The sequence below is a fragment of the Mastigoproctus giganteus genome, chromosome 13 (genome assembly GCF_048544385.1).
Source record: "Mastigoproctus giganteus isolate SK-2022 chromosome 13, ASM4854438v1, whole genome shotgun sequence".
Lineage (NCBI taxonomy): Eukaryota > Metazoa > Arthropoda > Arachnida > Uropygi > Thelyphonidae > Mastigoproctus > Mastigoproctus giganteus.
This window is the reverse complement of record NC_143587.1, coordinates 121061025-121078868: the sequence shown is the minus strand read 5'-3', so window position 1 is coordinate 121078868 and position 17844 is coordinate 121061025.

Below are 17844 nucleotides of genomic sequence, written 5' to 3'. Positions count from 1 at the left end.
ATGCAATTTTACTTAAATCAACAGCGATAACTCCAACCTTTATTTTAGGTCCTAGTCACCGAAATCCCAGGAAAGTAAGTGGCAGGACCTGCCAGAGTATAATTAGTCTCTTGGTACCCTTTAGGCTCTCTAGAAATAGTTCTTTCAGCATAAAACCCCACGCAGCGCTTTCTAAATGCAATTTTACTTAAATCAACAGCGATAACTCCAACCTTTATTTTAGGTCCTAGTCACCGAAATCCCAGGAAAGTAAGTGGCAGGACCTGACAGAGTATAATTAGTCTCTTGGTACCCTTTAGGCTCTCTAGAAATAGTTCTTTCAGCATAAAACCCCACGCAGCGCTTTCTAAATGCAATTTTACTTAAATCAACAGCGATAACTCCAACCTTTATTTTAGGTCCTAGTCACCGAAATCCCAGGAAAGTAAGTGGCAGGACCTGACAGAGTATAATTAGTCTCTTGGTACCCTTTAGGCTCTCTAGAAATAGTTCTTTCAGCATAAAACCCCACGCAGCGCTTTCTAAATGCAATTTTAATTAAATCAACAGCGATAACTCCAACCTTTATTTTAGGTCCTAATCACCGAAATCCCAGGAAAGCAAGTGGCAGGACCTGCCAGAGTATAATTAGTCTCTTGGTACACCCGGCCGGCGTCCCCGTCGCTAGGTATGGTAACGCCGGGTCCCACTGAGGGCCCGGCGGCCAACAGGCCGGATGAACAATGGGCACAACAAACTACATACCACATGACCCATACATTAATTTTAAACCTCTGGCATAAACAGGGTACTGTCACTGGATACATAGAACATACGCGGAGATGGGAGAAATCCCCGGAGCCGTCAGACCCTCAACATACCTATACCTATACTAAACATTCCGAATATGGTGCCAATTTAACTCCGGAAGCGAGAAAGAAAACTGCTGATGGATTGATTCAAAATTTATCTGGACAACAAAATGTGTTTACGCGGCTAACTAAGGAACAAGAAGCTACTGTAGAGGCAAGTTTTGTTATTTCTCATATAATTGCAAAAAGCAACGAGCCTTTTTCTGATGGAGACTATATTAAAGAATGTATGACTGAAGCTTGTGGAATTATATGTCCTGACATTAAACACAGATTTGAGAATATAAGTTTCTCTCGGCGAACCGTAGTAAGAAGAATGTATCGATACAAATTTGAATGAACAATTATTATCAGTATTAGAATCCACAACATGGTACTTGATAGCTCTCGACGAAAGTAACGACCAAAAGAATACTGCGCAGTTATTAATTTTCATACGTGGATGTACCTAATTTTGAAACTATTGAAGAACTTCTTTCAATGTAATCTCTTAAAGACCAAACAACGGGAGCTGATATATTTGAAAAAGTTGAAAAATGCTTAACAAGATATAATTTACAATGGAACAAAATGGTATGCGTAACAACTGACGGAGCACCAAGTTTGACAGGTAAAAATGTTGGAGCGTTAAAGAAAATTCAGGATAAAATTTGTGAAAATTATCCTGATTATAATTTAATTACAATTCATTGTATTATACATCAACAAGTATAATGTAAAAAGGTGTTAAAAGGTGAACATGTCATATCTTCTATTAGTAAATTTACTAGTAAAATTTAACTAGTAAAAGTATTTACTAGTTAATTTTACTAGTAAATAAAAACTTTTATTATACTTAATAAACTTATATTTACTAGTAAAATTAACTAGTAAATAAACTAATAAATTTAATACGATCGAGGAGCCTGAAACAGACAATTCGTTAATTTTCTTCAAGATATTGAATCCGAGTACACATATTCCTTATCATAGTCAAATTCGATGGCTTAGCTTAGGAAAAGTTCTTCGGCGAGTATGGGATCTTAAAGATGACATCATTCTATTTTTAAAACTGAAAAATATTATGGACTTTCCCGAATTAACTGATAATAACTGGATTTGTGAATTTGCGTTTACCCTGAACATCGTAACATACTTAAATACTTTCAACACCGTGTTACAAGGGAAAAATGTATACGCCCATGATATGGTAAAAAGTTTGAATGGATTTCAATTAAAACTCCAGTTGTTCCTTCGACATTTATTGATTAACAAGGTAGACCACTTTCCAACCATGAAGTTGCTGAAGATTCCAGAAAGTGAAAAATATTGTGAAATTATCAACGCTTTGGATGACGACTTTTCACGAAGATTTGGCGACTTCCGTAAAATTGAGACAAGTTCGGCAATAGTGCGCGACCCACTTTCAATAGAAATTGATAGTGCACCGAGTGAACCACAACTTCAGATTATAGATCTGCTGTGTGATACCGATTTAAGGGAATTGCACCGTCGTGAGGAAATCTGTAAATTTTACAATACTCTTAATTCGGACAAATTCGACGAACTTAAAGATTTTGCCCGAAAAATGTTGGTTATTTTTGGATCAACCTACATATGTGAACAAACATTTTCCATATTGAATCTAAATAAAAATTCTTTACGATCAAGCATCACCGATGAACAACGATTTACAAGCAGTTTTAAGAATCTCAACTACAAAATTAACACCCGAAATTTAAAAAAAAAAAAATGTTAAAAGATGTAAAACAGTTCCATTCATCTCATTAAATTCTTGGTTGTTAGAGAATAATTTTTTTATGTTATATTTCTTCTTCATGATAACAAATAATATATATCTAAAAATAGTATTTTACGTGCGGCCCGCCTTCTTTTTGAATTCCTATTGTGGCCCTTCTGCCCAAAAGTTTGCCCAGGCCTGCTCTAGAGATAGTAACTGGGTGATTCCAGATCTTGTTCAGCCATCTCAGGAGCCAGTATTCAATACTCGGTGGGGCAGAGGACCAAATCTGTGAAGCATACAGTGGGATGGGAAGTATACATTTCACGATATACTTTTTAACAAGATCTGGGTTTCTAATGCCAATTAACTCCTGTTTGGCAGCCCAGAGCACTGAATATGTTTTAGCTTTGATGTAATCAAAGTGCTCGGAGAATGTTAGTCCTTCATCCCATTTTAGGCCAAGGTCTACGTGGGATTTAACCTTTGGAACTTCGCATCGGCTTACCAGCATAGAGATATTGTTCCTGCTCTTTTTCTTTGTAATTGTCATCTGGGCAGATTTACTTGGGTTTAAAAGTAGTCCAATACAATCGAGGTAATGCTCCAGTTCACTTATTGTGTTATTGGCTTGTTGATTTGTTTGCTTAACTTTTTGTAGATCTTTAAATTTGACGAAGAATTTCAGATCATCAGCATATGTAATAAAGTTGTCTTTATGGGATGCAAAAACCGGTTCCAGAGCTGCGGCAAATAACAGTGAGGAGAGAACGCCTCCCTGTGGCACTCCCTGCGAAATGGAGTAATGGACAAAAAAATCGTCATTACGAATTATGAGTCTTTCCTTCAGAATGCTACATATAATCTTCAGGAGATTGCCTTGTATTTTGAAGTAGAAAGATAAAATTTGTTCCAGAGCCGTTATCGAGATACTGTAAAAGCTGCGGATATGTCTAGGACCGTGGTGGCGAACCTATGACACGTGGGTCAGATACTGACCCACGAAGGCTTTGTAAGTAACCCACGGGCACGCATTTATTGTAATATTGGCCTACTTTTTTTTAATTATAACAGAGAAAAGATAATCGAAAATATTAAACAATTATAAAATATAAATACTCTGTGTAATGTCAGATTTATAAAAAAATAAAAATAAAATATATAAATAAAAAATAACAAAAATAGTAGTAGTAGTGGCATATGATGCAAGAAAGCAAATGTATGAGCTTATGCAGCATCAGCCAAAAAAAAAAAAAAAAAAAAATCACACCATTCCCTCCAAATGCCTGTCCAGTTCCTCCTTAAATTTATTCAACCTATCAACTTCCACAACGACAGATGGAAGTTTGTTCCAGCAATTAACCACCTGCTGGCTAAACGCAAATTTCCGCACATCTATTCTACATCTGTCTTTTCTTAATTTGAATTTATAATAGGTTCATAATCTGAACAAGTGGAAGGATGCCATCAGAATTCAGCGTGCTCAATCCATTCAAGGCCTTTATACCTCAATCAGATCATCGCGCAGGTGCCTAGTCTCCAGCCACTGCAATTTGCAGAACTTAAGCCTCTCTTGGTAAGAGGATCCCTTCATTCCCCTCACCAATCTTGTTGCCCTTCTCTGTACCCGCTCAAGTAAATCTACATCCTTCCTAAAATGAGGTCTCCAGACCTGTACGCAGTACTCAAGGCGTGGCCTGACCATTGCCTTATACAGAGGGATAATCACCTCCTTTTCCCTGCTAGCAAAATTCCTATATATCATTGACAAAACCCCATGACCTGCCCTGGCAGCCTGTCTGCATTGCTCAGAGAACTTCATATCTGACTGCACAATTACTCCCAGGTCTTTTTCATTTTCTACTACCTTAAGTGTAGTACCACACAGTTGGTACGTTTCTCTGGGGTTACTTCTACCCATATGCAGTACTTTGCATTTGTCAAGGTTAAACTTCAGTTGCCACTTCTTAGCCCATCTGCCCAAATTATCTAGATCCTGTTGCAGTAGCAGACTGCCATTACTGTCATTAACAACCCTGCCAACCTTTGTATCATCTGCAAACTTCGACATTAAGCCTGATATACCTTCATCAATATCATTGATAAATATACAAAACAACAGTGGACCTAACACCGAACCCTGTGGGACTCCACTAATAACATTAGTCCAAGAAGAGCAGCACCCATTGATTACCACCCTCTGTCTTCTCGCACTTAACCATCCTTTTATCCATTGTAGCAACTTACCCTTAATACCATTCTACTCCAATTTGTACAATAGTCTTCCATGCGCAACAGTGTCAAAAGCTTTCCTGAAATCCAAATATATGATATCAAAATTGTTTTTTGCATCCAGTTCCTTTGTAACCACATCATAATATCCTATCAAATTTGTCAGACAAGACTTTCCCTTAACAAACCCATGCTGTGTCTGAATTATTGCTGCAGTCTTGTCTAGATGATCCTGCAATGCATCTTTAACCAGTGACTCCATTATTTTACCCGGAACAGAAGTTAAACTAACTGGTCTGTATTTACTCGTGTCACCCTTCGATCCCCCTTTGTGAATTGGGGATACATTTGCACATCTCCAGTCCGTGGGAACCTCCCCTGAGTCCAAGGATGCTCTCATAATTATGGCTAAGGGTTTGCTTAGTTGCTTTGCCGCCTCCTTTAATATAACTGGATAGATCCCATCCACCCCAGGTGCTTTTCTTACGTTTAACTTCAACAATTTCTCTTCCACTTTGCTTTCAGTTATTACAAGATCATTAAGCACCCTGCTACAATTTGAGAACCTTCTGCCATTTTCAAACCTTAATAATTCCTCACGTGTGAATGTAGATGCAAAATACTCATTCAGTTTGTTTGCTGTCTGAGCAGGATCATCAACAGTCGAACCATCGATGTCAAGTGGACCAATCAGATTCATCCCCTTCCTTTTAGAGTTTATATAAGTAAAGAAATCCTTGCTGTTTTTCTTAGCATCTTTCGCCAAGGATTTCTCGTAATCTGCCTTCGCCTGCCGAACCTCCTTTGTGACCTGATTACAGATTAACTTATATCTGCCAAAGGCTTCTGAGTCGCTTGATAATTTATATGTATCCCATGCATTTTTCTTTTCTGTTACGAGTCTCATTAGTTCATTTGACAACCATTTAGGCCTAAACCTTGAACAACATTTCTTAATAGGTATGAAACTTTTAGTAGCATCCACGATTAATTCCTTGAATGCTTCCCACTTAGAATTTACTGTTGGTAACATCGTCAGTTGATCCCACTGTACAGAATTTAAAAACTGTCGGAGACCACTGTACTCACATTTACGGAAGCAAAAACCCTTTCCTTTACCCCTGATGGTAATTAAATCTTTAAGTAAATCCCACGTCAGTACACTGTGATCACTGCCACCTAGTGGTTCTTTTATCTGCAAATTCCTAATACATGAATGATCACTGCTGATAACCAGATCAAGAGTATTACTTTCTATGGTTGCCTCTCGAACATGCTGCTGCAGAAAACAATCATCCAATAAATCCACAAAAGTCTGACTAGTGTGTGAGTGACCAACCCACAAGTTCCAGTCAATATCTGGGAAGTTAAAATCCCCCATTATAAGACATTCCGATTTACTAGCCCACTCTATTTCTCTGTACAATTGTTCATTGTACTCATTCGAGTCATTAGGCCAATAACACACTCCTACTCTAATTTTTGCTTTCGCAGTGCTTACGTCACACCAAACTGACTCAACAGTGCACTGTTCATATGTTCGGGTCCACATATTCATGTGAAAAATTGTTTTCCTCAATGAATTTTGTTAAATCTTCCAATAAAAATAAACTTGGAAATGAATTGACTGCAAAATGTATTAAAGTAATGAACACGAAGTATGTACCTAATATTAAGAAACTGTCTGAAAGTAAGCAACAACAAATTTCGCATTAAATATACTTTTATCAACTTTATTACACATACTGTATCTGTAATTATGTTAATTATCAATGAAGAATATTTCAAAATAAAAGCGTTTTCTTTTATTCCTTGCTCATTCAAATACTTTGTGCAGAGGCAATACTGGTCATGATGTCACCTGGTGGGGTACAAGGTATCAAATCAAGCTTCGATATTTACTTTTTTTTTTTAGCTCTTCACTTGCAAAAGTTAAAGTTATAAATCAAAAAGGAAACTAAAACCTTTTTTGGATTATTTCAAAAGTGAGAACCAAAAAGATTCAACTTTATCTCTTAACAAAATGTTTGACGTTTCCAAATAATTGGCACCCTTTTTACCCCCCCCCCCCCTTTCTAATTGAGGCCGCTAACTTATGACTCACAGGCTAGTATTTAAAAAAGAAATAAAAATAATTGACCCACTCTTCAAAAAGGTTCGCCATCACTGGTCTAGGAAGATAATATCGAGCTGTTCCTTATTGTTGAGAGCTTTCTGCATCCGGAAAAGGGGTCTCAAGGAGATTTGTGACGGTTGATCTTCAAGATAAGACGGAGTGTAGGTGCAGAGGACGATGCCCGAAGCAGTGTTGGGTGAGAGCTGAGAGAAGGGTCTTCTCAAAAATTTTCAAGATGGTGCAACTTATGGCTATGGGTCTATAGTCTTTGGGCATTTTTTGGATTCTTTACTTTGGGAATGGGCCTGACTATGTAGCTGTTCCATATACAGGGGAGAGTACCTTTTTGAATGATTTGATTGAAAGTGTGATGCAACACCTCAATAATGTAAGGGCTGCTGATTTTTGCCTTGAAAAGAGGGAAGTTATCAGGACCAACAGTTGCTTTATTAGGAAGTTCATTTATGGCTTTCATGAGGTTTTCTTTGGTAATTGTGATGGTTGTTAGAGGTGTCTTTCTTAGTAAGTTTGAAACGGATTTTTCTTTTTCTACGATTCGGTGAAGGAGGTCAGTTATTCTCTTCCTGTTTTCTTCGGTTGCTAACTGGTTGGGCGTGGGAGGTTGTCCAAATGCCTTCGTGGACCATTCGGTAAAGACCTCGGCAGTCATGAGACCCTTTTTCCTGTTATCACGAACGATCCTTTTTCCTTGTTTGAGCTTTGATAGTACAGCTGCGTAATGTGCTTGTCTTTTCAGCTTTATAAAGTGAGCACTTTTTTGTACAGAATGTGGTCATTAGGATGTCCTGTCTTCAGCCACTTCCTATATAAAGTCTTTGCTTTTTACGAAAGACATTTTAACTGTGGATTAAGCCAGTGTTTGAATTTCCCGGTTATCTTTATGACCTTCGATGCTCCTTCATAGGCAATTTTTGTGAGCTTTAGGGCCAGTAGCTGGAGAGCTTCCTCTGCCGGCATCGTGCTTAGTTCTTGCCATTTTTATTCTCAAAGTTCTTCGAGAATGATGTTTGGCTTGCTGTATTTTAAAGAAAAGGTCGTTCTGTGCATGCCATTAATTTTTTCGCCGTCCCTGTGATTGGTTCCAGCAACATTTATTGTGGTCTCTACAGCTATGGGATTGTGGTCTGACTTAAAGCGAAAAAGTTATCTGTTAATCTAATGCCGAGTGTATTGTAATAGACAACATCTAACGGTCGATTCCCTCTAGTTGCTGGAGTAACAAGCTGTTTCAGATTTAGTTGTGCAAGAATAGTCAAGGTTTCTTTTTGCGTCGATATGTTTTGCAATTGGCATGTTAACATCTCCTAACAGGATCGTATCTACAGCTGGATTGAGGTTGACGGTAAGCCATGCAAGGAGTTCATTTCTTGAATCTCTGGTGTGCTCGGGAGGCAGGTATATAAGACAGATTTGTAATTTTATTTTCCCATTGAAAAAGGTAGCACAGGTGGCTTCAAAATTATCTGATTTGGAGAGGTGTTCCTTTGTATACTGATATTCATCTTTATACAGGATCATGGTTCCTCCACCCCGTTTTTTTAGTTCTTCCAGTGCCAACACATTTGTATCCAAGCGGATTAGTGAGAATGTTTGTTTGTCTGTTATTGCGTAACCCCGTTTCAACAAAGCAAATGTAGTCAAAGCAGCCGTCATTATGCAGGTTTGTAGCGCGGGAAGCTTGTTGAAAATGCTTCGTACGTTCTGGAAAAAAACACCGCAGGTTGAGAGTTCCCTATTTCAGAGAATGGGGAGGAGTTACTGTGACGTTTCAGACGGGCTATTTGATCTTATCATCCATCTATCCTTGTATGGTTTGACCAGTTCTTGCTATACTCTTTACAATATCCGGTTCATAACATATTCCCCACTCTTTTTCCCATTTATTCCAGCTATCTCAAACCACTTAAGTGGTTTGAGATAGCAGGCACAAAGTTTCAGTTTCTATTATATCAACGTTAGTTGTCCTAACCAGGAGTTCAAGCTCACTCATTTTACTAACAATACTCTTGTCATTATTGTACACACATAGTTTAGAATGTGTTCTTGTGTTGTTTGCTACCATAATGTCCTTTGAAGGCATGAAAATTTCATTAGCTTAGAATCCCCTTCATATTTAAACATCCCACACCCTCAACACATCTTCCAATTATCAGAAGGTCCTCTGGCCCTTTGAAGCCTCATACAAGCAGGGCAGCCGCAAGTGGGTAGGCGAGGTAAGCATTGCTCACGGGCGGCAGTTCAGGAGGGCGCCAAAAAAAATTGACATATACAAGTCGGACCTCTGTTTAACGAACTTCTTTATAGAGAAATTTGATATTTGTGAGTTTTTTTTAAATTCCCGTGGGTAATTTACACATTTATAATAGTTTCAGTAGAACGAAGAAAATTTCCATATAACGGACGGATTACGAGAGACTTTACTGGGGACGCATTTTTCGCACCTATTGAGTTAATTGAGGCTATTGAGTCAATTAATACTGCTGCTAAGAACGAATTAAGAGCTAAAGGGATTACCATTCTGCAACTTAGTATTACTCTTAAAACCTATTCAACCGCTTGTCCCACATACCCAGAAGTCGCACTGGTCATCTGATTGGTTTTATACAATCAGCGCGACTTCGTTTACCAGTATTCAATACGACAGGCAAATAATTCATTTCAAAATACAGTACATGAAATTGCAGGCGTGTTAATTTTCTTATCCGGATCTGTGTCTCATATTTACATTTTGCAGTTATAAAATCTTGTTTTTCTTCAAGTTCTCTGCCCTCAGGCAGATTCAGGGCGTCATTCATGCATGCTTCTCTATCTTGTGCTATACTTTTAAATCCTGCATAATTTTCTCTTGCCGTCCAATCCATCATTCCAATTCTTCTGTTTGTTATTTGGTCCATATTGCTCCGGGGATGTGCGGTGGTCATTCCCTGACCTTTCCGCATCATCCGTATTTAGTGGTCAAGAGCTCGAACCCCAGTCTAATCAAGAAGCGTGTGCTACGCACTGCTGCTCCTGCCCCACCTGGCAATTCTCCTTCTCCCAACTGTTCTCTTCCCACACATCTACCCCTCAATCCCTTTCCTCAGCATGGTTTCTCTTCTCAATAGATGTCCTAAACAGTTATTTTGTCTCCTTAATTCTTCACAAACGTTCTCTTATACTTTCCGCAAAATCTCATTCTCACTCTGTCCACCCATTTCACCCTTTCCAATCTCTTCCACACCCATATCTCGAAAGCTTCTAGGCGTCTAATCTCTTTCCCAGAGTCCATGTCTCGGAGCCATATAGTACAACAGTCCATATTCATGTTTTCATCATTTGCTTTCTTAATTCCTCCTTGAAATCTCTTCTCAATAGTTCTTTTCTGTCATTAGATGCTTCTCTCCCATTGTAATTCTTGTTTTTATTTCTTCCAGGCTTTTCCCAATTTCTGTCATTATGCTTCCCAAGTATCTGTATCTGTTGACCTGTTCCAATATTATTCCATCTAATGTTGTTTTGATTCTTCTTCCCGGCCACTTTGAAATCAACATCAGCTTGGTTTTATTGCTGTTAATCTTCATATTTTACTCCTTTATTGTGCTGTTCAAGATGTCCAAGGAGCTCTGTAATTCTTCATTATTAGCAATCTATCTAGCCATCTATAAATCTTATTGTCTTTATCTTCCCCCTTCCTTTCTGCTCTTCCTTACTCTTTCATCAGTGCTTCTGCGTATAATTCAAATAGTACGGGGGACATGGAACATCCTTGCCTTACACCCCTACCAATGGGAAATCACGAAATATTTTCAAGTAAATAGAACAGAGAAAGAATTCGAAAAAAATAATAATGTGGCTACTATCACTGGCATTTCCGCTTCGTTTCCATAATAATGAGCACTGTAAGGAAAAGATTGAAAAGACGTCATTTCCATTATGAAAGCAGAGAGGAAGCTATTCAGGATCCGCAACAAAATTTCAAAATTATTTTTTTCTTTCAAATTATGGACATAATTTTCTCGTTAACTGAAAGGTTTAGAAATATGAAAGAACACACAGAAATATTTAAAATATTTTATAATATTTCTGGATTTGGAAAAAAAAAAAAAAGGGTAATATAACGATTTCTTAAATCTTTGCAAAGATTTACGTAATAAATTAAGTAACATTGATCATAACGAGTCTGATATTGCTGGTTTAGCATTATTTGAAGAACTCAGAGTACTTCAAATTTATATTAAAGCCAATATTACTCCATTTGAAGTGTTATAATATATTTTTAAAAACAATTTTACAGATACTTTTTCAAATGTAGCAGTTGCATTAAAAATTTATGTAAATGAGGGGAACAAAGCTGCTCTTACTAAGAAAGAGCTTAAGTTCTGCGAATTGCAGCTTCTGGAGCCTAGGCTCCTGCGAGGTGATCTGATTGAGGCGACAAAATCTTGAATGGGTTGAGCAGGCTCAATCTTGATGGGATTCTTCCTCTTGCTCAGATTACGCACTTGTGAGAGCATAAATTCAAAGTGAGGAAAGACATTTGTAGAATAGTTGTTCGGAAATTTGCATTTAGCCAGTGAGTGGTTGAAGGTGGAACAAACTTCCATCTGTTGTTGTGGAAGTTGATAGCTTAAATAAATTCAAGCAAGAACTGGACAAACTTTTGGAGGGGATGGGGCGGTGAATGGGAAATGAGTTTTTCCCTTTTTTTTTTTTTTTTTTTTTTTTTTGGGCTGATGCTGTATAAGCTTACTTTCTTACATCATATTCCACTACTAATGCTAATTTTTCCAGTTTCAGTTGGCTCAGGTGAACGGAGTTTTTCAAATTTAAAATTAGTGAAAAATTATTTACGATCGACAATATGACAACGACTCTCTAATTTGGCAATAATTTCAATGGAAAATGATCATTTGGAACAAATAAACATAAATGAAATAATTAATAAATCCGCATCTCTTAAAGCAAGGAAACAGATTTGTAATTATTTAACATTATAATTTTCCTTTTATTTTATTATTGTGATAGAATACGATTATTCTATTGATTTAGAATAATAAAGTTTATTTCCAGAATTTCAAAATGATTTTGTTATTTTTGTTTCTTGTTTCATATTATATGTTAGATATGTTTTAATTCTTTTCTTTTTCAATAAATTAATAATAATTATTTACGTCTGATTTTGTTTTTTAATCGAAATGTTTTGGGGCGGCAAATTTGATTTCGCTTACTGGTGGCACATAAAGTCGCAGCGGCCCTGCATACAAGAACTCTTGAGATGTATACAAGCGTTACATTTACCTATCATCAGATAAACGCGTATTTTATTACTCTTGGGCACCCCTTTAGCAGTTTTCCTGAATTCTTAGCGCCTCTTCAAATGATATTGGCAAAGACCTTTGCATTGCCTTTGTTCAAATATATTCTGTCTCTACAAAATAGGTTCCCTATACCGACAGGTGCAAACCAAGCTGGAAAAAATTTCAAGACAAAAGACCTTGTAAGATGTACAAATTAGAATATAAATGTTTGTTTTGCTAAAATAAATCCAGGAAGAGCAATGGAAAGTGAGAATTAGCATTAGTGCCCGTGTATTAAGTTAAAGATAGTATTAAGATTGGATATTTAGTTTAAATGTAAATAAGGTCAAAGTTGGAAAAACATTGGATTTAGGAATGGCCAGTTTTAGACGTGTGAATTAAAACAGCGGCTAAAGTTAAACAAGTAATTTAAATAATAAAAGAGAACAAACAGAGAAAGCGCAATGACTGGGGAAGGGGGGCTATTTGTGAACAGGCGTGAAAGGGTTGTGAGGGCAAGAACAATAGGACCGTGAAACGGGATTACGAAGCGCCTCTCTTGAAGCGTTTTGTAATCCCGTTTCCCAGCTGGTATGAGATGTTTTAGCAAATAGGAAGGAATGAAAAAATTAAACAGTATGGGAATTGGTTGGGGCAGGCGTTCCAAACTTGAGGGAAAGAGTAAAGTTGGGGGGCAGTAATTTGAGCAAGTGTCCATTCTGTATCTGACTTCTCTGTGGTCGAAAGGTCGTGAGTTTGTGGGTTGAAGGGGGAGTAGATTTTTTTTTGGTGGTCATAGTTCACATCTCGTGGTAGCAAGATGAAGAAAAGAAAAAACGTGAAATAAATGGGTAGTGTGGCGTAGAGGACGCGAGTAACTGCGAACTGAAAGTGATGATCGTTTTTTGGAGGTATGGAAGAGTGCGAACATGTGCGTTGAAATTTTTGCAGATAAGTGAGCCAAGAAGAGAAAGAAAGCCTGGTCCGGCATCGGAAGACACTGATAATGGCCAATTACAAAGATAAGTGAGCCAAGAAGAGAAAGAGAGCCTACGCTTATGTCTAGGGTCCGGCCCATTGAGAAATGGCCAGTTGTGCAAATATGTGAGCCAAGAAGAGAAGGAAAGCCTGGTCCGGCATCGGAAAGCAGTGGGCCCAAGAAATGGAAGAAAGCCTGAACGCAAGGAAACTGGAAGTAACGGCCATTCCGGTTTTTCATTGACCCCCGAACTCAAGGACTCAATCTAGATCTGTAAAGAATTGAGTGACAGTCCTTTAAAAAAAAAAGAAAAAAAAAAGAACATTCATGTTGTAATAGGTAAGTTAGTTACTAAGGTTGAGATAATTTGTTATGAATGTAAATGATTTTGAAATAGCGTAAGGGTGGTAAAGTGGATGACTAAGATAACTAGAGTAATTAAGATAGAATGAGTGATCTACAGTGAATATTGTTGAGGTAAGAGGTAATACATTTCATGTGTTACAGGCTAGCCTGTATGTTTGTTTCTAGCATGTGTTGCAGGCTAGAAACAAACATACAAAAAGAGAAATAAGAGTTGAAATAAGTTTTTCTGATGTAAGTGATAGAACTTGGTAATGTAAGCGAATGATTGAGTAATCATCGAGGATTCATATTAAGTAAGATACAACTGGTACAAACTGATGTTAATAATATGTAAATCGAAAATAGTTGATGAGAGAGAGAGTGTATTGTACAAGTATGCTTGTATGTAATTATTTGTTTCTTTTATGTAAATGCTGTATATAATGTTCATTAAAGGTTGTAAATTTTTTTTATAAATAAATGTGTCTTTAATGTTCTGCTAACACCCGCTTTACACACCCTAGAATTTTCTGTGAATCGCAGTCAGATTTGCGTAATGTGGGTAAAAGTGTAAAGTGTGTTTAGGTTTTAACGGCACCAGGGGCTTCCCCCATCTCCGCGTAGTCTACATTTTCGTGTGTTACAGAACACTGTAAAGGCCAGAGATTTAAAAGTATATGGATATTGTTGGGTGTTGTGTCGTGTACCGTTGTTCATCTGGCCATTTAGCCGGTGAACCCCTACTGAGACCCACCGTTGCCCACACTTATCCCAGTGGAGGCAGGCCAGGTACACCAGTATTTTTATTTTTAAAATATGTACTCTGGCAGGTCCTGTCACCTAATTTTCTGGGATTTCGGTGGCTAGGACCTTTAAAAAAAGGGGGGGGCGCTAGAGGCTAGTCAAGCCAAAGGAGTTTTAAGTTATACAGTGCGGAATTAAGAATTTTGTAGGGCTAGGATAATTTTGACATGGTATGAACGCTACTTGGAAAGCTAGAGGAGGAGGGGAGACTGAAGGCAAACGGGGTGAGGGACATATAGGGTCGATAGAGTAGATGACCCCAAAATCAGTGAGGCGGGCCCGTGCCCCACCAGAAGGAAAGAGGGGTGGCTGGGGGTAGAGACAAGGGGAATGTCACTTCCCCCTTCCAGGGGAAAGGGGAGAAACAGGGCCGTGCAAGGGAGCACGGGTTTAGGATCGCCACGTGGCATTGGCAGCAATGCTGCATGAAGTCATAGTTAGTAGAGTCCAGTCCGAGAAGGTCAAATTCGAGTAGTGTCAATCCTTGGACAGCCAAGTCCCGTCCAGGTAGTGGAGTCATTTCAGTAGTGAGTCAACTTGGTGGGAGACGAAGCCGGAGCGGCAGTCATGGTAGATCGAGGTTATATTGAGGCTGCATTGTAAAGGCACGATTATTGTGCAGGTTGAAAGTCTTCAAGGGGATTGCAATACGCTGAAGAAAGTAGGGTCTTAAAAACATGGCTGATTAGGCCGTATCATTGTCTGGTTGAGTCTGATTCTGAGGTTGTGGCAGGGTTTCCCGCCTCGTGCAGAGGCCCTGAGAAAAGTTAGAAAAGGCTGTATAGGTATGGTGGTCTTCCAGGAGATGTTGCTCCTGGTCTCTCAGGATGAAATTGATTTGTGTGATGAGAGAAGATCTAAGGTCATCATATTGTAGGCAGTCTTGCATCAAGTGGTCCCAGGTCTTCCTGGGCACCACCAAGGGAGCTGTCGGAAAGTCCAACAAGGTTCAGTTTGCTGCGAAAGGCACCATGCCCTGTTAGGAGATACGTGGTTAGAAGATCTCGGGAGAACCAGGATGGTGATTTGGGATATACTTTGCATATTTCCGGTATAAATTTACGGGTGATGGCCCCTTTGGTGGATTCAGACCATCTAGCTTGCCAGTAAGTAGGTTAGGAGTCTGCTTTTTTTCACTGGAACAGGTGTTAGCAGGATCCGTGGTTATGTGGGGTGGGATTGTGACTTCAGCATGGTTCAAATTCAAATTAAATCAAAAAAAAGAACCCCCCCCCACAAACTAGAGTCCCGCTAGCCTTGGGTTAATTCACAAGGGTTTCAGAATATAGTCCCTCCTATCACGCCTGAACAGAATTACAAACAAAAACATTGACCTAACTGGCGACATCGTTTCAGCATAGTCCTAAATTTATCCATTTATATAAGAAAAATGAAATGATTTTAAAAAGAATTTTTTTTTTTTTTTATGTACAATATATATTTTTTACTCCTTAGAAAGCTTAGTCTCGGTATAAGGTCGTCAAATGGAAATACGAGTATTGTAGTGACAAACTCAGATCTGTTCTGGCTGGTAATGATATGAAATTCTTATGGGCGAAATTTCATAATGGTTTCATAATGGATAGTTGGTCTCGTGCGAAGGTGTAGGATTTTTTTTTTTTTTTTTTTTTTCCCTTGAATCCAATAACCTGTGGTTTCGGTCCTGCTTACAAACAAACCAACCTGGAATATATGCAATTTACAAGCAAAGATATACTGAAAAATTATAGCCTTAGTTGCACTAGCAAATACGTTAAACAACTTAATCCGATCTTCACCGATGTTTATTTAAACATAATCCCTGGTTAAGGCAAGGTAACGGAATTTATCAGATGAAAATATGACCTCCTTTCATTCGGCGATCTTTGAGTGACATCATCTCTATTGGTCAATGGCTCTATGGGTAAAATGCGGACCACATCTAATCTGTGCAGCTTTCTCGAGAATCGATGGAGGTGTTCATGTCATTTGAAAAATGACATGGCTGGCATACCTACATTCAACGAGTTTTAATCAGGATTCAACTAGGCATAAGTTAACGTCCCTGCCGATGTCATTCCGTTCCTCTTCAAGAATTACGTTTAGATTTATCATTCGTTGGTTGGCGAGACCTATGTTGGATGAATCAAGAGGTTCCAGAGATTATCAAATGGAACTCATGTCTGACACCCGTGCAGGTCATGGCTGACAGATGCTGAACTAACCAATGAGTCAACTCTTTCAGTAGATTTCAAAGCCACCAGCTTAAGAAGAGACTTCTTCCAGCTCCAATCCTTACAATTCCGTGTACTCAGCCGAGTGCGTCAGGCCCTTTCCTTATTCGTCTAACAGCTCACATCGACCCCCATCACGATGTGCGTCCCGCTTACACTTCCACGTGGTGCAAGGCACCCTTTTTTTTTTATATCTTTCTCCTCACATTCTCTATAACACGAGATTCTCCTGAACTTCATTATTTGCCTCCACTGCTTGCGTATAAATACCTCATTGTAGTTCAGCAACTAATGTGAACTGTTTTTTTTTTCCCCTTTCTTTCTGCGATCCAGACACTAGTATGTGTCTTTGTATGTTATATCACATTGAGTATTCATAATTTAACCGTGTTTTGTCCTTTTTATGTTATTTTTACTCTGTAAGTATAACAACGTCCTCTCCACACCGGATGGAAATGATATAAGTTTGAAAATCGTCAAATTTTTATGAGTCTTTCTCACAACGTGGCTGAGTTAGTTGGTCTCAGGCAAGGGTACAGTGGATTTGTTTCTCCTGGGAGCACTGGTTTTTTTGTCTAGTAAAGAACAAATCGACCACAGAATATACACAATTTACAGAACAAAGTTTCAATAATCTTTCAATAAATAGTTTAAAATCTTATAAACTATTAATTTCAAGTTGTTTTGTCATTTCTCTCTTCGTAGCCCCATTGGTCTGGGCAATTAATAAAAAAATAGGTTTAGATAAACTGTGAGAGACCTTCTGGGGTCTCTCACAGTTGATCTAACGTACTCCTCTTGAAATTAGTATGTATTACATACAGCGCAATATGACCTAAGTTGCTGACGAGTCTAAAATCCTACAACAATCATAGCACATGGAAAAGACATTCAAATCCTATCTATACAATGGGGACGAACTTTCACACAATAGAGGATTAGAAGCTTTCACACCGTAGCTACGTCGGTCTGGGGAGGGAGTTTACTAGTCTTTCCTCCAGGAAAAACTCAGGTTTTCCATCCAGCAAGCAAGAAACTGACCACATGATACATGCAAGTTGAAAACGCAATAACACAGTACCCTCATATCCTTAGCTGTCTCGAGACAAAAAACCAACAGCAGCCAAGATTAGTTTTATGGCAAAGCAACTGACAATAATTACACCAAGTTAAATTCAGCGAAGTTAACTTCAAGCCTAAATGGACTGCTGAAATTTAAGCATTACTGACCAAATTATGGAATAAGGCTAATCAGTAATCGTAATCTTTATGTATACTAATTGTCAC